Genomic DNA, 23,146 nt, shown 5'->3' with positions numbered 1-23,146 from the left:
GACCAATAACTACGTCGTATCTGACAAAAACAAAGTCATGCATGGTTAGCCAGATCATCTAGACACACTTTCCAACACTAAACAAGCAAAAGTTTTACGACACTATTTGGCAATATCTTACGGAAAAATGACTTAGCAAAAAAATGAAAAAAAAATGAAAAAGGGGCACTCGCGGTAAAATGGTCCTCGTGGTGATGAACGACATTTTAACTAAAAAAAAAAACATGCACATGGTAGCCAAACAATCCACCAAGACTTTCCACAACTGATAACCTATACAAGTTGCACCATTCTACGACAATTTCATAATACGTAATAACTTTGATAATTATGCAAACTACCCTAGAAGGGTAAACTCGGACGCGAACGACCCCGACGCGTCTCAGAAATCGGGGAAGGAGTACAGCTACAGCAATGCACATCTGGACACTACTAGAGCGTGTAGGGGAGACACCTCCTGCAGGTCGATCACCCACAAATTCAGTCACGGGGGTGAGTCACGTGAGAAAAACCTGTTTTTTTTTTTACGCTCGGGGTCGCAAACGACCCACCGTACCTATCCAGGGTTAAAGATCTCGTTACCTAGGTCGACCTGGAAGGCATATAGAATGGGTCTTGTCAAAGCAGACTTACACGCTGAAATCGTGTTAGGCTGCCAATCCTTGACCATGGAGGTGGATGAAGAAAGATAAGCAGAAGTCTGTCGAGATCTCCTGCGGATTCTTCGCCTTGCCAAAGGCCACCCATTTTCTCCAAGATGACTCATATTGCCTTCTAGTAGATTTGCACTTATATTCCTCTAGGAAGTCTATGCTGGCTTTCGAAATCCCGAAACGCTTTCTCACCGCTAGGGGAGAGAAAACCATGAGCTGCAGGGTCCGGGTTTTCTGTAATGAAGCGCAGACAGTCGACTTCTGGACTCGCTGGGTCAGAACTGGATCTGTTAGCGGTACAAACTTCAGCTGTAGTTCCAATGCCAAGGGGAACCACACGCTGTTCGGCCACTTGTGGGCCACTATTGCCGCTACCCCTTTGAAGGATCTCAGTTTGTTGAGGACCCTCAACAGAAGGTTGTGAGGAGGGGGAACAGATAAATCCTGGACCATCTGTTCCAGTCGAGGGACATCGCGCTTCCACTGCTTCCGCTAAGGGGTCCTCGTACGGGGACACGTACAGGGGCAACTTCTTGTTGTCTTTCGTCGCAAAGAGGTCTATCTGCAGTTGTGGGACTTGATTCAGAATGAAGGAGAATGATCCTGCGTCTAAGGACCATTCCGACTCTATCGGTGTGAACCTGGATAGAGCGTCCGCTGTCACATTGCGGACTCCTTGAAGGTGAACTGCCGACAGGTACCACTTCTTCTTTTCCGCCAATCGGAAGATGGCCAACATCACCTGGTTGAGAGGTGGTGACCTCGATCCTTGTCGATTCAAGCATCTCACAACTACCTCGCTGTCCATCACCAACCTTATGTGGATCGAGTGACGCGGGGAGACTTTCTTTAAGGTAAGGAGCACTGCCATAGCTTCTAGAAAGTTTATGTGAAAGGTCTTGAATAGCTTGGACCAAGTCCCCTGGACTTTTTTCCGATGAGAGTGATCTCCCCATCCCTCCTTCGAGGCGTCTGAGTGAATCGTCACCGACGGGGGAGGTGGCTGAAGAAGAACCGACTTCTTTAGATGTCTGGCTTGGGACCAAGGCCTGAGAAGAGTACGTAGCCGAAGCGGAACTGGTCTTCTCAGATCTCTTCGCGCGTTTGATGCATAACTTCTCCAAACTCCGGTTGCATCCTTTAGCTGTGCTCTTAGCACTGGGTCTGTCACCGAAGCAAACTGGAGAGAGCCCAGTACCCTCTCCTATTCGCGTCTTGATATCCTTTCGGAATCTAGAAGTCTCTTGACAGAACCCGCTATCTCCTTCTTTTTTCTTCGCCGGGATGGAGAAACGGTGTGACATTAGGTCCCAGTGGATTCCCAGCCACTGGAACTTTTGAGATGGAGAAAGTCGAGACTTTTTCTTGTTGATCTTGAAGCCCTAGGTAATCTAGGAACTGGATCACTTGACTGGAAGCTTGCAAGCATTCTGTCTCGGATGCTGCCCACACCAGCCAGTCGTCCAGGTAGGCTACTACCTGAATTCCCTTTAGGCGTAATTGTTTGAGAGCTACGCTCGCAAGCTTCGTGAAAATCCTTGGGGCTATATTTAGCCCGAATGGCATGGCTCTGAAGGCGTATAGTCTTCGTTGTAGCCTGAACCCTAGGTAGGGGGGAGAGTCGACGGTTGATTGGAACGTGCCAATAGGCGTCTGACAAGTCTATAGAGACGGAATATGCCCTCTTGGGCTAGTAAGGTCCTTATGTGTTGCAGTGTTAGCATTTTGAATTTGCAATCCACTATGAACTTGTTGAGTGGCGACAAGTCCAGAATGACTCTGAGCTTTTCCGAGTCTTTCTTGGGAACACAAAACAGCCTCCCTTGGAATTTGATGGACTTCACCCTTCGGGTCACTTTTTTCTCCAACAGTTCTTGAACGTACTCCTCCAGAACGGGGGTGGAATGTTGGAAAAACCGAGGGCACGGGGGTGGAGTGCTGTACCAGCTCCATCCCAGTCCATTCTTGAGTAGGCTGTGGGGCCCAGGGATCGAAGGTCCACCGATCCCGAAAATTCTGAAGTCTCCCTCCTACCGGCATCATCTCACTTGGACTGCCGTCCTGAGGTCTTGCCTCCCTGACCGCGACCACCCCTGAATCCCCCTCCCCTTGAGGGGCGCCTAGACGAGCCTCTGGCTGCTCCTCTAGGCTTTGCTCGAAAGGAAGTAGACTGCCCTTCGAACGTTGGGGGTGAATGCCGTGGACTGTGTCGACACAGCCTGGGGTACCCACTGAAATGTGGTCGGGGTTTGTGCCACCATCTGGGGCACTGAAGGCAATGGCAATTGCAGTTGCTGTTGCTGTCTAAGAGGCTTGGCTGGCCGAGACGGTAGCCTAGTCCTCATAGTCTTCCTCTTTGGTTGAGGACCCTCATCCGGGGGAAGACTTTCTTTTGATAGCCAGGCCCCACTTCTGGAGAAGGTTTCTATTCTCCAAGGCGGCCTTATCCACAACTTCTTTGACCATTTCGGTAGGGAAAAGGTCTTTGCCCAAAATGTTGGAGGAGATTAGTTTCCTTGGCTCGTGCCATCACCGACGCCGAGGTGAACACGAACTCCCTACAAGCTCTCCTCGCCTTGACGAAGCTATAAAGATCCTTCGTCACTGTGGGCCAGATGAGTCTTGGCCACTACCATGAACATTTCATGGACCTTGGGGTCACTTGCCATCGTCTCAAGAGTAGTCTGAAGAGACATTGAGGCAGCCAGTCTTTCTTTTGTCTCGAACTCTCTCCGCAAAAGAGAGTCAGACAGCTTAGGGAGGTCCTCGCCGAACTGACGTCCGGCAATATCAGCCTCCAACTTCCCAACTGAGAACGTAAGATGGATGTCCTTCCAATCTTTGTTGTCCATAGGCAGGGCCCAGCGACAAGGGTTTACACTCCTCCAGGGAGGGGCAAGGCTTGCCGGCCTCGACTGCTTTTAGTACAGCCGCAAACCCTTTCTGTAAAAAGGGGAAGGCTCTAGCAGGAGAGGACACAAAGGAAGGGAGCTTCTTACTCAATGCAGCTACCTTTGAGTTCGAGAAGCCCCTCTCTTTCATCGAGGATGAAAGCAAAGCTTGAGCCTTAGCATGGTCCATCACTATGACCTCCTTCGGCTCTGTCTCCTCCTTTGAAGGCTGGTTCCTTCCTCAGCCGGACATAACAGTACCGGATATGACGCCTTGTTGGGCCAGAATTCCACCTCCTCTAGGGGAACTGAACCCAACTTATCCGAGATGACGATCTTTCCAGTCGTCAATCAGCATGTGCTCAGCATACCTCCATGGGTTAGCATCTGAGCACAAGGGAAGGTCTTTCACATTGAGCCTTTTCTGGGGCCCATGTGATGCTGCAAGGTTCTGCATCCGCAGTTCCATTGCAGCCGCCTTCTCCTGATTCTCCTTCTGCATTTGTTGAATCATTCCAACAATGGAGGAGAGGGCCTGTCCCAGCTTCTACTGGGGAGAGCGGCCGATGTTGAGGGAATAGGCTCCGTGGTCTGAACCGGAGTAGCCGACACCTCGTCGACCTCTTCCTCTACAACGTCTGGGGCTTGAACTTCATCCTGGGCTTCTGCCAGGAGGGTCTTCCTCCAGAGGCTCATCCCCGTCAGACATCCTGTCATCCAACTGGATGTCTTGCATAGCGACCGCGACTTCAGCATCCACCTGGATCTGAACTTGGGGGATCTCCTCTTGAGGCTGGGGAATCACTGCATCAGCTGATGCCCTAGGGAAGAGATACGCCCTCATCTTCTCACTTGGAAGATAAGGTCCAGAGGTATTCTTCTGGAAGCCCCCTTACCCAGGTACGAAGCTTCTCCCTTGCTATATCCCTTGATTCTGCCATCCTAGGGGAATCAAAGGCCTCAATAATCAGGTTATTGCACCACGGGTACATACCTGAGGGTCCCAATACTGGAGATCACCCCTTGGAGACAGCGCATGCTGCGTGTCTCCTACAAAACTCATGTCCGCAGAGGTTCTTGCTGCGGACGTTGCAGAAAACACTTCCGCACTTCGGAGGGTCCTCCTGTAAAGAGAAGAAATTTCCATGAGTATCAAGTGAACTATGTATCACTGGATATGCATGGTATAGCATAACAATTCAGAAAGGAAAGACACACACTTGTGTTTCCTTCACAACCAATTGTTGCAGCCTTCCAGATAATAAAATCGAATGGTTAATCTCTTCTAGAATAACCAATGCAAAGTTTCCAGAGGAAACAGGTGGAGCTCACACCTAAGCAATGATTTTAAAATCCTGGATAATGGACAAGAAAGAACTCACTTTCTTATCTGTAGGGCAACGGCAAAGGGCTGTGCAAGAAAACACAAAAGTGTTTAGAACACACAGTGCTGTACCAAAACCTATACTATAGTTTTCTTCTTACAGTATATGTTATACTGAAGAATACTGGTACAGTATAGAAGGTTATGTGCCGGCCGGCACACACCATAACTAGCTTTAAAGTATACTACTTAACAGCTATAAGGCGGCAGAACGCTGGTTCAAATGCATGTGCCGGCCGGCAGTAACCGCACGGCCGGCAACAGCTAATGTCGGCCGGCAATGAATGCCGGCCGGCAACTACACAACGTAGTACCCGGCTGCCGGCCACACTCTTGGTGACCGGCAGACAAGGGCTGACATTAGCCGGCCGGCAAAGGTACACAACTGATGCACAGCCGGCATCAAAAGAACCAGAGGACCACGACTGCCCGGCTGCCGGCCTCATAGGCCGGCAGCCGGGTCGGGTACAGCACTAGAAGAAAACAGAATGGATGCCGGGATAAGAGCGTACACTACCTCCAAGCCCGGCAATCCGAAAGAGTGCATATAAGGAAGGGGAGAATCTAATTCAGGCTTCCTGACCAATGCCGTCTGGTTCTACAGGCAGGCATGGATGAGGGACCAAGGGAGGTCCGGGCAGCACTCAAAACAGAAGATCCTTGCCGGCCGGCAGCTCTGCCGGCCGGCAAGGGACTGAGTCAATTCCACATCCTAACCTATCCTAGGTCCAGATGTAGAATGACGTACAGTACTGTAATGGCTAGGCCATTACGGAGATAGAGGGGGAAGGGACAAAAGAGGGTCCTATCAACCTTGCTTTAGTGAAGGATCACCCGCAGCCAAGAAAGCTCATCTTAGCCTAAGGGGGATCCAAGGAGGGAGGCCAGCAATACTTGCCAGCTCCCAGAGAACCAAAGCAAGGAAGGTGTTGCTACTCCCAGGGAAAGAATCTTATCCTCCCCCGAGAACCGCAACAAGGACTAGTCTGGTAGATCACAAAAGAAGGAATCATCTCGTACAGAAACCTTCGGTAGTGACCTAAGGAGGCTCAGCCTCCTATGTCTGTGTCAGGCCAGCGAGGGAGACTCTACCCCAAGCCAGACGAACACAGACTCAGACTAAAAAACGGATTTTGAGCGAAGCGAAAAATCTATTTTTGGGTGAGATAGCCATGGCGTCCTGATGGAAGGTTCCTGTTTGGTAGCTTCCTTGGGTATAAGACTACTAAGATATTCCCAGAGAATTTAACCACAGGTTATCACAGAATTCTAACTTCTGGAGCGAGTATCTCAAAGGTTTCCCTTTAAGACATCGTAATACAACAGGGGACACGCATGTCTGAACGTGCCACATAGCTATCTCCACCCCGAACAGAGTTAATGCTTCGGTGTGTAAGGGCTGAGAATAGCTGGGAGCCGTTCCACAGCTAATCTCACTCGTGGCTACTACTGATACTCGAGACGTAAACAAACGGACGCCATTGCTCTAATGACGTCACGCGCGTCTTTATCCTGGCGCCAGTTGCTGCCCATCACCATGATACAATTGTGTAGGGTGGGAACAAACTGAACGAAGTAGTAGGGAGGGTCCATCAGGACGCCATGGCTATCTCACCCAAAAATAGATTTTTCGCTTCGCTCAAAATCCGTTTTTTGGGCTCAAGCCATGGCGTCCTGATGGAAGAGTACCAGAGAATCAATGTATCGTGGTAGATTTTCCCCCAGAGTTAAGTGCCTAGGCATTGACAAAACAGCAAAGTAATCTTAGGTAAGAACCATAGGAACGAAGTATCCTGCCCCCCATTGGTAGGAAGTTCCCATGGGCTATGCCGACGTCAAAGTGGTATTGAAGGGCTATTCATCTTGACAGAAGAACTTTTAAGAACTTAGAGATGAAGCAGAATGTTTGATATTTGTATAGGAACATTCTGAAGTAGACCAGTGGTGGTTGGGCACTGTGTATAGAGTTCATCTCCTGATTATCAGAAGTAAGTATTCGTGTAGGAACCTTACTGAGACAAGGTGAATATAATTTAGGATTAGACATCTTAAATTCTTCATGACCATAAGAAAGGAGGAATAAATAAAACTATGACAGTATGTATTTCATAGTAAGTAGGAGCTGAAAGAGACGCATAAGTAATAAAATAGAAATTTTATTTCACAATGCAGAAATTAAATAATTTACAGCAAAAGTAAAGTTCATTTACAGTAATAATAATGTACATAGAAATAAAGGCTTGCTCTTGAATCTGAAAAGGAATTTCAGGATTAGTAGGTACTCGTTCTCGAGGAACGCAAGTCTTTAAACAACACATCATGCTCAAGGCATGCGGCACTTGTGTGACACTATGACATTTCACCTGGGATAAGAACAGTTATAAAAGCACTAAGTGTTTTTAGACATCACTATGAATCACACGAGGGTCAACATAGGCACCCGAAGAGTTAGAGTCCCAAGTAACTCACTGTTCTACGCAGAGTTAGGTGCAGGTTTCATAACACTACCTGCGGCTACCACAAAATGTTTGATTTCGTGCACTTGTTTCGCATAATGTTTAAAGAAAACTCGCGAGGACTTCCAGCCCGTAAAGTTTTTAAGGCTCTCAAAGTCCATGCTCTGAAAGAAGTTCAGAGAAGATGCCACTTTTCTAGGATCATGACCAGCGGGTGTACTGTTCGGATCCGCTCTGCGAATGAAGTAGGTGATTTTCGCTCTTAATTGTTTCAGTGACAGGTCACTGCCCGATGTTTCTCCTTTGAAGAGTTGGCCTCCACCAAAGTTCGAAGTTCTGCGAAGATAGACCTTGAGACTCTCTACTGGACATAGAGAGACATCCTCCTTCAGGGGGCATATTCTCCAAGGGCCCCATCTTTTGGTGGGTAATTCGTTTTTGGCGAGAAACGTCGGATCAGGGGAGAGGGTCACTTCTCCTGAATCAGCAAACAGGATGTGTCCCTCTTCTCTTGATAATGCCACTATTTCGCTGACTCGAGCTCCCGAGGCGAGAGCAAATAAAAATATAACTTTCTGAGTCAGATCCTTGAGGGGGCATGAATCGTTGTCCAAGTTGGAGGCGAAATGGAGCACCTTGTCTAGTGACCAGGAGATCGGTTTCGGAGGGGGTGCGGGGCGTAGGCGAGCACATGCTTTTGGTAATTTGTTAAAGATGTCGTTGGACAGATCAATTTGGAAAGCATATAGAATTGGTCTAGTCAAAGCCGATTTGCAGGTTGAAATCGTATTGGCTGCTAATCCTTGTCCATGAAGGTGAATGAAGAAGGACATACAGAAATCAATGGTGATTTCTTTAGGATTTTTTGCTTTAACAAAGGAGACCCATTTCCTCCAGGATGATTCATATTGCCGTCTCGTGGATTCGGTCTTGTATTCCTCTAGGAAGTCTAGACTTTTCTTCGAGATCCCAAACCTCTTCTTTGCGGCAAGGGAGAGAAAATCATGAGATGAAGGTCCTTGATTTTCGATGATGAAGCGAAGACAGTCGACTTCTGTACTTGTTGAGAGAGAACTGGGCCCGGGAGAGGGATCAGCTTGGGCTGCAGCTCCAGGACCAGGGGGTACCAGTTGCTCCGGGGCCACTTGGGAGCCACTAGGGCCGCTGTCCCTTTGAAGGTTCTCAGTTTGGAGAGGACTTTCAACAGAAGGTTGGTGGGAGGGAACAGGTATATCTTGGACCATCTGTTCCAGTCCAGTGACATGGCGTCCACCGCTTCTGCTTTGGGGTCCTCGTACGGGGCTACGTACAGAGGAAGTTGATTGTTGTCGCTCGTTGCAAAGAGATCTATCTGAAGTTCTGGGACTTGATGGGAGATGAAGGAGAATGATCTTGCGTCTAGAGACCATTCCGACTCTATCGGGTTTGTCCGAGATAGAGCATCCGCTGTCACGTTGCGGAATCCTTGTAGGTGAACTGCAGACAGGTGCCACTTCTTCTTCTCCGCCAGACGGAAGATTGGGAGAAGCACCTGATTTATCTGGGGCGATCTTGAGCCCTGGCGATTGAGACAACGAACTACCACCGAGTTGTCTAGGGTTAGACGGATGTGGATCGAGGGCGGCGGGGATAACTTCTTCAGAGTAAGAAGGACCGCCATGGCCTCCAAGATGTTTATGTGGAACGTCTTGAATAGTGGAGACCAGGTCCCTTGAGCCTGTTTCAGGTGGGAGTGACCTCCCCAGCCTTCCAGTGAGGCATCCGTGTGGATGTTGAGTGATGGAGGGGGGTGTTGGAGAGGAATGGACCTTTTCAGGGCCTTTGCTTCCGACCACGGCTTTAGGAGGCGTCGAAGTCTGTTTGGAAGCCGTCTCTTGAGGTCTCTTCGAGCGATGGATGCCGATCGTCTCCAGACTCCCGCGGCATCCTTTAGCTGTGCGCGAAGCACTGGGTTTGTCACTGAGGCGAATTGTAGAGAGCCTAGAACTCGTTCCTGCTGTCGTCTTGAAATGCGTTTGGATTTCAGTAGTCGCTTGACAGACCCTGCTATTTCCTTCCTTTTCTTCTGGGGGATGGAAAGGCGGTGTGACTGAAGATTCCAGTGGATTCCCAACCACTGAAACTTCTGAGCTGGAGAGAGGCGAGATTTCTTCTCGTTGATCTTGAATCCCAGGTGTTCTAGGTACTGGGTAACTTCGTTGCAAGACTTTGCACACTCTTCGGGCGATGGAGCCCAAACTAGCCAGTCGTCGAGGTAGGCCATCACCTGGACGTTTCTTAGGCGGAGCTGTTGTACTATGGCATCCGCCAGCTTTGTGAAGATCCGAGGGGCCACATTGAGGCCGAATGGCATGGCCCGGAAGGCGTAGCTTTTCCTTTGGAGTCGAAATCCTAGGTAGGAGGAAGCGTGATGGTTCATTGGAATGTGCCAGTAGGCATCCGCCAGGTCTATAGAGACCGTGTAGGAACCTTGAGGCAGAAGGGTCCTTATTTGTTGAAGCGTCAGCATCTTGAATTTGTTGTTCTCTATGAACTTGTTGAGGGGGGATAAGTCCAGAATGACTCTGAGCTTGTCTGAGTCCTTCTTGGGAACGCAAAACAGTCTCCCTTGGAACCTGGTGGACTTTACCTTCCTTATCACCTTCTTGTTCAAGAGGTCTAGAACATATTCTTCCAGAATGGGGGTCGATTGTTGGAAGAACCGCTGGAAGATTGGGGGTGGTTGCACCCAACTCCAGCCTAGACCGTTCTTGATGATGCTGTGTGCCCAGGGATCGAAGGTCCAACGATCCTGGAATTGGCGGAGTCTTCCTCCCACCGGAAGCACTTCATTGCTTCTGGTGTCCCGAGGACTTGTTGCCTCGGCCGCTAGCTCCCTTTCCTCCTCTACCTCTGGAGGGACGACGAGATGCGTCTCTGCTTGCACCCCTGGACGAGCCTCTACCTTTGGCATGAAAGGTAGTGGATGGTTGCTCAAAGGCAGGGGTGAAGACCGGTGACTGTGACAACACCGGTTGGGGGACCAATTGAAAGGTCTGCTGTGGTTGGGCAACCACTTGGGAGGTAGCGGGTCCCGGAAACTGACGTCGTTGTTGACGTTGCTGGGGTTTTGGCTTCTGTGGTTTCCTCTTAGGCTGAGGTCCATCGTCCTGAGAGGGTTTCCTTTTTCTGGACATGCCCCACTTGTGGAGAAGGTTCCTATTCTCCGTGGCGGCTCTGTCAGTTATTTCCTTGACAAGGCCAGAAGGAAACAGGTGCTTTCCCCAGATGTTGGAGGAAATCAGCCTCCGGGGTTCGTGTTTCACGGTGGCACCGACAAACACGAATTCACGACAGGCTCTACGAGCCTTTATGAAATGGTACAAGTCCTTCATTACTGTAAGTAAGTGGGATTTGGCTAGTACCATGTAGTGATCAGGTACTCTTGTGTCACAGGCCATAACTTCAAGTTGGACTTGATGAGAAAGAGATGCCGCAAGCCTCTCCTTCGTGTCTTGTTCCCGGCGAAGGAGGTGATCATTAAGCTTAGGGAGGTCCTCATTAAACTGACGTCCGGCGACGTCAGGATCGAGCCTACCCACGACGAAAGTATGTTGAACATCTTTCCATTGTCTAGTGTCAGGGGGTGTCACGATGGAGAAGGGTCTGCACTCCTCCAGTGCAGGGCAGGGTTTTCCTTCTTCCGCCGCTTTAAGGCATGCGGCTAAGGCCTTTTCCAAAAAAGGAAGAACCGCAGTGTCAGGTGCGACATATGTAGGATGCTTCTTGCTCAAGGCAGGAAGCTTAGAGCAGGTAAAGCCCCTGCTCTTAAATGCGGAGGCTAGCATAGCCTGGGCCTTTGCGAGATCGAACACTATCTCTTCCTTAGGTTCGGTCTCCTCCTTCGAGGCAGGTTCGGAACGAAGCCGGACGTAACAGTCCGGGTAGGCCTCGAAGCTTGGGAAGAACTCCACGTCTTCCAACGGGACCGTGCCAATCTTGTCACTAACAAAGATCCTGCCGGTCGCAATAACCATATGCTCTGCATACCTCCACGGGTTGGCATGAGAGCAAGCTGGGAGATCCTTAACCGAAATCTTCTTCGGTTCTCTGGATCCAATCATTGACCTGATGGACTCCTGGTTCTCCTTCAGTCTGTCGCTATGACAGCTCTAATCAGCCGGATCAGTTCTTGGGTAGACGAAGAGGGATCCGGGGTCGAGGAGGTAGACGGAATGGACACATCCGTCGGTGTAGGAGTAGGCGGAGGGATGGATGAGGGAGGAGCTCCAAGCTCCGACTCGGTGTATTCCACCTTGTCTTCGTCCTCTTCGGCTCCTTGAGCCATAAGCGTCTTCTCCGTGTCTTCCGAGACGTCAGAGATCTGCTCATCATCCTCGGAATCTAAACGACACTCATGCATGGACTGAGCCATGACCACATCAGGTTCCACCGTAATTTGGACAGTGGGGATTGCGTCTTTCGGAACCACTGAGTCAGGGGAGGCCTTAGGGAACAACAGGGACCTCAGTTCTTCGGTGGCCAGGTACGGTCCGGTAGCATTTTTCTGAAAGCCACGCACCCACTTGCGCAGCTTTTCACGAGAAATGTCTCTAACCTCCGCTGAGGGAGGGTTATGGAAGGCCTCAACTAGGTGGGCCTGGCAGACCGTACAATCCAGTGGATTCCAGAACTTCAAATCCCCTTTCTTGTCTGCACAAGGGGGCGTGAGTCCTACAAGCCGTATGCCCGTAAAACTGCGGGCGTTTCACAGCGCAGAAGGCGAAGTCACACTTCATCTGCTCCTCCTGTGGAAGAAAGAGAAAATGAGTATGGGGGAGTCATAGGAATGGCTCTTAAATTAAGTTAATATTAATCATTAATTTTAACTTAAAGAAGGTGTGATGCATAGAGAATGAAAACAGTAAAGGAGAACACGCTCCATGCATCTCGCCCGGCTGGTTACCATAAGCTTGGTCCTGGGATAATCCAAATGACCGAGATCATTGGATATAGTTTCCTAGGATTCCCATTATATTGGAACTCCATGGAAAGCCAAGGACAAGGTTGGGATCGAATTCATTCGGTTCCCAGTTAAGAGCCAGAAGGCCTCATAAAGGTAACTGCTTCTGGCAACCAGCCGTGCTAAGATGCACATAGCATGCTGGAATTAGAAGAATGCAAAGAGACAGCATGATCACTAATAAAGCAGTACTAGGTACTGATCTTAAAAGCAAAGCAGCTTATCTATTTGCTATGTAGGGCTATCTTAGTCTTATGATAGCTACAGTGAGGGGGTGCAAGTATTCTTGACGCCTCCGGGGCATCCGGCAAGCCGCCGGCATGCCGGAGCTCGCTCCAGCATAGATTCTGGCATTAGAACAGACAATTTTCAAAAGTCAGTTAGATACCAGGATGGCGGCCGCCGGCACAACGGCGGCACGCCGGCAAGGAGCGGCGGCTCCGGCAGCCGGAGGATGCCAGGTTGGTGACTGGGATAAGGATGGTACAGGTAGTATCGGGTTGCCGGCAGTATATGCCGGCACTCCGGTGATCGACCGGCAAGCGGACGATTAGATAGGAGTAGGAGAGCCGCCGGTAGTAGCCGGCGGCAGCCGGCAGTCCCTCGGTACACGGGGGGCTGGCGGCAAGGGTAGGGAAGTCACCAAGAGGGAGGCAGGTATTGCCGACAGTAGAGGCGGCAAGAGACCGGCACCCGGATAGATAGAGAGACAGGGGGAGGGGGGAAGGAATGCAGGAAGTACCGTCAGGGTTCCAGACATCCCTCCCCCTCCCTGAGAGGGTGTACCCATGATAGAGACAGGCTCTAACATCCATAAGCAGGGGTCACTAGGGACCGGGAGCAGGTAGCCCAAGGGAGGGCTAGGGAACACCCAAGAGGGGGGGGGGGAGACTCCCTTATGCAGAACTACACTAGTAACTAACCTTATAGGACACTATGAAGGTATATGTACCAGAGCGGACTGCACAGGGAAGCTCGGGTAGCCCTACTCATCCACCCTAAGGAGGATTTGTAGGACAGGGGACAGATGAGTATAAACTAACCTAAGCATAGGCTAGGCTATACAAGAGATAGGTGGGGAGGGAGAAGAGAGAGGTCTTCCCAGGAAGGGTTTCTGTACCAGAGCGGCCACTAAGGGAAGGGAGGACACTCCCTAACCTAAGATCAGGCTGATCGGCTAAAACGGTGCAAGAGTACAGTTTCAGCATGGAACAGAGAAACCTTCCTAACCCGACCTAGAGCAGGGCTAAAAGTCCTGAACTAGGTAAGGAAGAAGACATATCGCTATCGCAGGAAAGTCATAGACTATCCTAGCCATAGAGGTAGGCTAGCCTAACCTCACTCTCAGACGCAATCCTAAAGGGGGTTCATTCCTTTAGGGAGGACTGAGAGGCGATATATATACTCTATTAGACAATTAATCCCTTTACTCAGAAAAGGGATCAAGGCTAAATAGAGGGAATGCCAAGGCAGGGGATGAAGGAAGCATATAGGGGTCCTAAGGTTAGGTTAGGCTAGAAAGAATCACTGACTAGCCTATCCCCTATATGGTCCCTCAAGGCGTAAACATTTGCATCACTAGTCAAAAGTATTGTAAATTATTAATGCCACTATCTTCATAACTTAGTCTAGGATCACTAATAAATCATGCATGAACACTTGTATGTAGGCTCCTGGCCTGGGGGCTATAGTAGCCGACTGGTATAAGGTCAATCGATGACCGATAAAAAGCGTCTAAACACGATATAAAAGTTCCTAGCTATGAAGACTAAATAAACTAATGTATTCGATTAGTATATAATGCCGGAAGCGTTGTTGTGGCTAACAAAATAAGACATGCCAAACAACAACGACGCCATAAAATGGCGGGTCCGGTAGAGGCACAGCTCTGCCACAAAACATCAATTATTTCGCAAAATAATATTTACTTTACGGCCAGAGCTTAATTAAACAATACTGGAACCTTGTACTCAACTTTCCAGAAGAAGGCGAGGCTGAAGGTAACGACATAGCGAAGATGCAAAGCGATAAAGTTAACACAAGGGAAAATCCGTCTAAGTAGGGCAGCTACTAAACAAAGGATAAAGACGCGCGTGACGTCATTAGAGCAATGGCGTCCGTTTGTTTACGTCTCGAGTATCAGTAGTAGCCACGAGTGAGATTAGCTGTGGAACGGCTCCCAGCTATTCTCAGCCCTTACACACCGAAGCATTAACTCTGTTCGGGGTGGAGATAGCTATGTGGCACGTTCAGACATGCGTGTCCCCTGTTGTATTACGATGTCTTAAAGGGAAACCTTTGAGATACTCGCTCCAGAAGTTAGAATTCTGTGATAACCTGTGGTTAAATTCTCTGGGAATATCTTAGTAGTCTTATACCCAAGGAAGCTACCAAACAGGAACCTTCCATCAGGACGCCATGGCTTGAGCCCAAAAACTCTGTTGTTCTGTCCCACTCTGAAACCAGACTTACTGGAACAGGAGGGTACAGTAACACCCCAGTATAGTTTTATCGAAAGTTAATTCAGATAAACCACTTAGGGATAAGCCCAAGGCTTAAACAGAGGGAAAGGGATTGCATAACTTCTCCGAAGAAAAGAAAGCAACCGGGAAGTATGAGAAGTATGCTCCATAAGCAACTTAGCCTAGGCACCCAGAGAATCAATTACCTAAATCACCAAAACTCACTCGTATACTATCTTGGAAATATTCAACATAATCTTAAATGTATAAAAAATAGCATAAAGCTTCAATAAAATTTTAATACACTCGGAAAAACCAAAATCATGCATGAAGTACTAGGACCAAACGACTAGGCTACATGGCCTAGCGTAGGCCAGAATTGGCGAATACTTCGCCAAAATAATACTAAAGTACTAAAGGAAATCCTATGTAACGCTAAATAGCTAATATTTATTAAAGCAAAACAACCGGGAATGTCACTCTGGCTAACTAAAACTCATACCTAGTGAGCGACAGCGTCCATGACGCCTCCGGTAGGCTACGGCTCTTGTAACGAAGATTAATTCTATTAATCACTTAAAAATTTACCAAGAGCCTACATTTATACATAAAAGATATGGTACTCAACTTATCAGAGGCCGACGAAGTTGGAGGAGCCATAAAAAGCTGAATAAATCCAAGATTTGCTAGAAACACAGGAAAAAACACCGAGTTGTTAAACTACGCAAAAAGGAATACAGATGGCGCCAGGATTGGCACCAGGCACGCTTACGAAACGGGAGATAGGGAGCCTTGGGAGCGGCTCCCCCTTTTTCTTTCCCGATTTCGTTTCTTGCCAATTGACCCCTACGATACGTAATCTCTGTTCGGGGTGCAGATTGCCATGTGGCGTGTCAAGAATACGTCCTCTGACATGTCGCGATATCCCTTTCACGAGGGATATTCGCTCCAGGAGTTAGAATTCTGGTACCTTAAGGTAAATTCTCTGGGAATATCGCCGTAGTTGTAATATACCCTAGGAAGCTACCCAATAGGAACTTCCATCAGGACGACATGGCTTGAGCCCAAATATATATATATATATATATATATATATATATATATATATATATATATATATATATATATATGTATATATATATATATACATATATATATATATATATATATATATATATATATATATATATATATATATATATATATATATATATATATATATATATATATATATATATATATATATATATGTATATATATATATACATATATATATATATATATATATATATATATATATACATATATATATATATATATATATATATATATATATATATATATATATATATATATATATATATATATATATATATATATATATATATATATATATATATATATATATATATATATATATATATATATATATATATATATATATAGGAATGTGATACCCGGTATCCAACAAGATAGTGTTCTTGGCTCATTACTTTTCATCCTATATGCAGATGACATGTGGTTTGGCCTAGAAAACAAGCTTGTTGCATATGCAGATGATTCTACTCTCTTTGCATCAATTTCATTCCCTTAATGTAGATCTGGAGTTGGTGAATCCCTTAATAGAGATTTAGCTAAAATTAGTGCATGGTGCAAATTATGGGGTATGAAGTGGAATCCTAACAAAAGTCATAGTATGATTGTAAGTAGGTCAAGGACAGTGGCTCCTCAACATCCGGATATCAGTATGGATAATGTTTCTTTAAATTTTTATGACTCTTTTGAAATTTTAGGTGTTATTCTCGACAGCAATTTTAATTTTAAGAAACACATTAGGTCTGTGTCTTCTTCAATTGCACAAAATAATTGGCTTATTGAGAAAGTCTTACAAGATTTTCGGTGATCAGTCTATTCTGAAGAAGTGTTTTAATTCTTTCATTCCACCTTGTTTTGGGTATTGTTCTCCTGTCTGGTGTTCAGCTGCTGATTTTCATCTTAATTTGTTGGGCAGAAACTTACGGTCTATTAAATTTCCCATTCCTGATCTAGATATTAATCTTTGGCACCATCATTCAATTAGTTCATTATGCATGTTGCATAAGATTTTTCAAAGCTCGGACCATCCTTTATATTTAGATCTATTTGGACAATTCTATCCTGTTCGTCATACTAGGCAGGCAGTTAATTCTAATAGTCAGGCCTTCTCCATCATGAGGCTCAATACTACACAGTATTCTAAAAGTTTTATTCCTTTTGTTACCAAAGTTGGAGCGTATGTTTTTATGTTGACCAGGCTGACATGAGTCTTTTTATAGTTTATATATGACATATCTGTTTTTGACGTTGTTATTAGTTTATATAGGACATATCCGTTTTGTCGTTGTTACTGTTTTTAGAATGATATACTATTAATTTATTCTCATCATTTATGTATTTCCTTAATTCCTTTCCTCACTGGGTTATTTTTCCCTATTGGAGCCCTTGGGCTTATAGCATCCTGCTTTTCCAACTAGGGTTGTAGCTTGGCTTGTAATAATAATAATAATAATAATAATAATAATATATGTATGTATATATATAAGTATATATATGTATATTTATGTATGTATATATATATTAATACCTTAAAATCAGTTTTGGATAAAAAGGAGACGACAAATGAAACAGTGACGTACGTTGAAGAACCAATAACTTGTCTCACTAATAAAGAAATAATATACGCGACCCAACAGAATTCTCGTTCACCCGTAATATCATTTAAATACCACTTTAGTAATTAACAAAAATCAACATATCTTGGATGTAGAAGATAATAAACGTCGTATTCTTACCGTTACTGAAATTAATCATGCTCAATCAGTTGCGGATGAATCCCTTTTGCAATCTATTAAAAATAAAATCAATAAAGACATTCAAGACGAAAAAATTCAGCAGATAATTTTTGGACTTTTAACTGAATATCATGATGTTTTTTCCACTACGGATGGATCCTTAGGAAAAATTAGATGTCTTCGAGCATCAAATAAGGTTAAAGGACAAGCAGAAAATTATCTATTTACCCTCGTACAGACTCCCTATGAAATTCCAGAATGAAATAAATGATGAAGTAGGTAAAATGCTAGAAGAAGGAGTCATTAGGAAATCGAACAGCCCTTATAATTTTCCATTATCAGTTGTACCGAAAAAAAATCGAACATGGCGTATCTGCGTAGACTTCCGTCGCCTAAACGAGGAGACGATCCCTGATCGATTCCCAGTGCCATGTACTGACGATATTTTATCTTTGTTAGGTCAGAATAAATATTTTACCAGTTTGGAATTACTTAAAGGCTTTCACCAGATATCATTAGAAGAAAATAGTATCCCATACACAGCCTTCAGCACAGCCAGGGGACATTATGAATTTTTACGGATGCCTTTTGGTTTACGTTGTGCTCCCATAACATATACAAGAATGATTAACATAGTGTTTGGAGACTTGCTAGGGGATATATTGCATGCCTATATGGACGACCTTGTAATCTTTTCCAACACCTTAGAAGAACATCTACGTAAAATAGAACTAGTACTACAGAGACTAAGGCAACATAACTTAAGGGTAAAGATTAGTAAGTGTGAGTTTTTCAAAACAGAATTAGTCTATTTGGGTTTTATGGTGTCAAGCCAAGGTCTTAAAGTAGTCCATGATAAGGTGTCGGCTATCCGTAACTTTCCGATACCTACTACTGTCAAGGGAATACAGCAATTTCTGGGTTGTAGTGGATATTACAGGCGTTTTATACGCAATTATTCAATAATAGCCGCTCCCTTAACTGATCTTACGAAGAAGGGCGTAGATTTCATATGGTCTGAGCAGCATCATCAGGCGTTTAATACCTTGAAAGATGAACTGTGTAGTTCTCCTATCTTAAAATTTCCTGACTTCGGTAAGGAATTCTTCATTGCAACAGACGCCTCAGACTTAGGAGTAGGTGGGGTATTGCTTCAGCAGTATGAAAAACAGTTTTTCGCGATGGCTTTTTATTCTCGAAAACTGAGAACTTCCGAAAGTAAGTATGCAGTAATAGACAAGGAAGGGCTAGCTATTGTTAATTCACTAGTGCATTTTAAGTTCATAATATACGGTTATCCCGTTAAGGCTCTTACTGATCATAAACCACTAACCGACTTCTTTAAAGGCTTCAACCACATCCCCAAACAAACTCGGTGGCATTTGATCATTCAAGACTTTGGCACGAGAATCGGGTATTTACCTGGGAAAGCAAATATCATTGCTGATGCATTATCACGCAACCCCGTTTCATCTTGTACGGAGCCATTAGCTGAATTAATAGATATATCAACATCCATGTCTATTGTTAAAACGATATCTGAACAAGAAGATTTGGGCTGGAGTGCTGAATTATTACAGACTGAGCAAAGAAAAGATCAGAAATTAGAAAAAAATTATAAATGCTTTGAAAGGCAATCATAAAGAAAATGAATATATAAAGTATAAGCAGCAGAATTATATAATCAAAGACAATATTCTGTGTAGGACCGTGAAAAGGAAAACCCGCAATACACCACATGTAACTAACGACCAGGTAGTGGTACCAATCTCACTTATATCCACTGTCCTGAATTGGTTGCATGCAAATCCATTGCATGGACACCCGGGTTCTCATTAATGTCACAGAAAGCCAAATCATTGTTTTATTGGCATACAATGCTTACAGATATAAAAACCACATAGCTAATTGTCGCACATGTCAGGAAAACAAAGGGCATACGAAAACACCTGTCAGCCTAGGGGCTTATCCCGTGTCCAATCAACCCTTTGAAAGAATACATTTAGATTTATTAACAGGATTTTACGAGTCAGACAGAGGAAATAAGCACCTCTTAGTAATTGTAGATGCTTTAACTCGATATACAGAACTAATAGCGCTTAAAACTAAAACTGCGATTGAATACGCTAGGAAGTTTTACGAGTGTTACATTTGTAAACATGGAATTCCACACATGATTATCTCAGACTCGGGTGGAGAATTTAATAATCACTTTCCTACCTCATTGTGTGAATTCCTTAGCATAAAGAAAATAAATACCATGATATATCACCCAGAGTCGAATGGGCTAGTGGAAAGAGCAAATAGGAAGGTTTTAAATATATTAAGAGTAACACTAGGGGGATCAGATCCCAACTGGGATATTGCAATACCTGCGGTACTGAGTACTCTGAATCATTCATATCATATATCAATTAAAATGTCACCGCACGAAGCATTGTATGGTACCCCAGTTAGAACGCCTTTCCATGTATTAACGCCTACAACTAATCTATCAAATCCTTTTAAAGAATGTATAAATGCAAGCAAAAGTCATTTTGATATCCTTCGAAAGAATTTAGAAGAATCACAAATCATAATGAAAAGGAATCATGATAAAATAGCGAAGCCAACGAAAACATATACCGTGGGTGATAATGTATACATACAGGTAAATGTACGTAAAGGACTCAATTATAAACTAACACCTAAGTTTGAAGGCCCATTTAACATTTTGGAAACATTAACGGCCAATAGGTTTAGAGTTCAAAACGTATCCCAACCCACGGATGAGAGAATCGTACCATTGGCTCACATAAGAAATTAAAATAAGAGGGAAAGAAGTGAGGGAAAGATTTTTATTTTTTTTATTGCATTATATGTTAAAAGTTTTTTTTCTTAATACAGGAGTAATTACATATATTTTTCTCGTAACAGGTTTCCAAGATGAAGTTTTTGTTGTTGGGAGTGATATTGTTCGCTCAGACATTTTTCTCGTGTGGGATGAGCTCTAAAACTAAAAGTAAAGATTTTAAATATGGCACTATAGTTGAAAGACAAGAGGACGTTTTTATTACATCAAGTAACGTAGTTGTTGAAGTGCGTATGCAAGCAGTTTTTCTCCCAGAGAATGACGTCACCAGCTTAAAAAGCGCCATTTTAAGGTTTGCTCTCTCATTAAATGAAATGCATAGAAGCCATTTTCCTTTTAATACAGAGAGTTCGCTTGCATCGACACTAAAAGTTGCAGGCATGCTATCTGACGACTTGCAAAATAAGACTTACAAGGCAGAATCTTTGGCTCGTGACCTTTTGATGTGGACTGTAGGACACGATAATCTTGAGAAACGTAACCCGTTTATTTTTGCTGCACTAAACATCTTTGGTTCTATTGGAAGTTTTGGTTTAGGAATTTCCAATCGTCTTAAGATTAGTAATCAAAATAAGAAAATTGAGTTCTTGACTCATGAAGATGAATTGATTATGTCAGAACTAAGGAATCAGTTAGCTTCAATCAATCAAATTATGAGTTTAGTAAATGAACATTCTAGTAATATCAATCAGATTATGGAAGTACAGGATTTGTTGGCAACGTTAACGTATTATGATTCAAAAATAGATCACATACATAACAGAATTGCACATTTCATTGAGAAATCAAAAGACTATGTGGAAGCTATCACGTTAGCGACTAAAGGTGTACTGTCACCCCATTTGTTGCCAATAAGATACTTAAAGTTAATTGTGGAGAACGGACGGGAGAAATTAGGTTATATTCCTTTGTTAGACGCACGTAGGTTAGAATTTCATTACAGCCTAATTACAGTTAGCATTGAAAATCACATGATTATGATTACAATTCCCTTTGATTCTTCCGATGCCTGGCAATCTTACAGGATATCACCATTTCCGACTTTCATGACGAATCACTCAAGTCCAGTAATATCCAGTTTGACAGGACTCGTATTGATTTCCCCAGACAAGGAAACATATACGGTCATTAAAGACTTAAATCAATTAACTTACTGTTCAGACGCAATGGATGGAAAAATATGTACAGCTGACTCATTTGAATTCCATAAAAACTTAATGGATTCATGCGAGTTAGGTATAGTGCTAGACAGTGCTCTCCCATACAAATGAAAATTGTCTGGATAGGCTTTATCCCTTTGACAATAATAAGTTCAATTGTAGACTGAACAACGGCTCGTGGATACGATATGACAAAGCCGGCTTCAATGTATCATGCCCGGACGGATCCACGTCCTATTCCCAAATATTCGTTGCAGCAGATGGTTGTATCGGGACGTCCCCGAATTATATGATGCAAGGAATCAAGACTATCATCAGAGAACGAGCCTACTTCGCGAACTTCACGTGGTCAACAACAATTCCATCTTTACCTCTCCCATACAACGAACATGTAGCCAAGCGGTTGATGAAATTGACCGAGATGGACCACCCGTCACCGTCTTATGCAGATCTAAGATTTTACATATTCCTGGCAGCTTTATGCGTTACGGTGATGATTTTTATCGCCGTTAACATCTTTGTTTGGCGTAGGTTAAGGTACAATAGTTTGCAGCTCAAACAGAACGTTTTGCCATGTCCAGACAAAACTCCTTATTTAATTCAATTTAAAGCCGTTTGAAACTGGCCCCTTCATTAGCTCAAAGGAGTAAAAATGTCTTGGAAAAGTGTTGTGTACGAAAAGCAGTTAGTATGCTAGTAATATGTAATTGAAGAGACTATTGATCATTTGCATTTTAAAAACATTTTTACAAACATTTTAATAATAAAAACATTTAAAACTTAAAGAATCTATGGGCATCTAATAAAATATATAAGCCCCAAATGTTTAAATATAGAATCTATGGGCATCTAATAGAATATATAAGCCCTATACATATATATATATATATATATATATATATATATATATATATATATATATATATATATATATATATATATATATATATATATATATATATGTATATATATATATTTATATATATATATATATATATATATATATATATATATATATATATATATATATATATATATATACACATATATATATGTATATATATATATACATATATATATATATATATATATATATATATATATATATATATATATATATACATATATATTTATATATATATATATATATATATATATATATATATATATATATATATAAATATATATGTATATATATATATATATATGTATATATATATATATATATATATATATATATATATATATATATATATATATATATATATATATATATATATATATATATAGATATATGTACGAAACCGTGGTACGTGTACGTACCAGGAATTCGTGTTTGTGCACAAAAATTGTATCTTTACCAAGGTAACAAATATTTTTATTAATTACCGTATTATAATAATCTATATTTCTGACAAAGGTAACAATTATTCTTTAATAAAGTTACCGAATCATA

This window comes from Palaemon carinicauda, chromosome 42, assembly GCF_036898095.1.
Source record: "Palaemon carinicauda isolate YSFRI2023 chromosome 42, ASM3689809v2, whole genome shotgun sequence".
Lineage (NCBI taxonomy): Eukaryota > Metazoa > Arthropoda > Malacostraca > Decapoda > Palaemonidae > Palaemon > Palaemon carinicauda.
The sequence above is the reverse complement of the archived record's forward strand: the minus strand, read 5'-3'. Positions refer to the sequence as shown.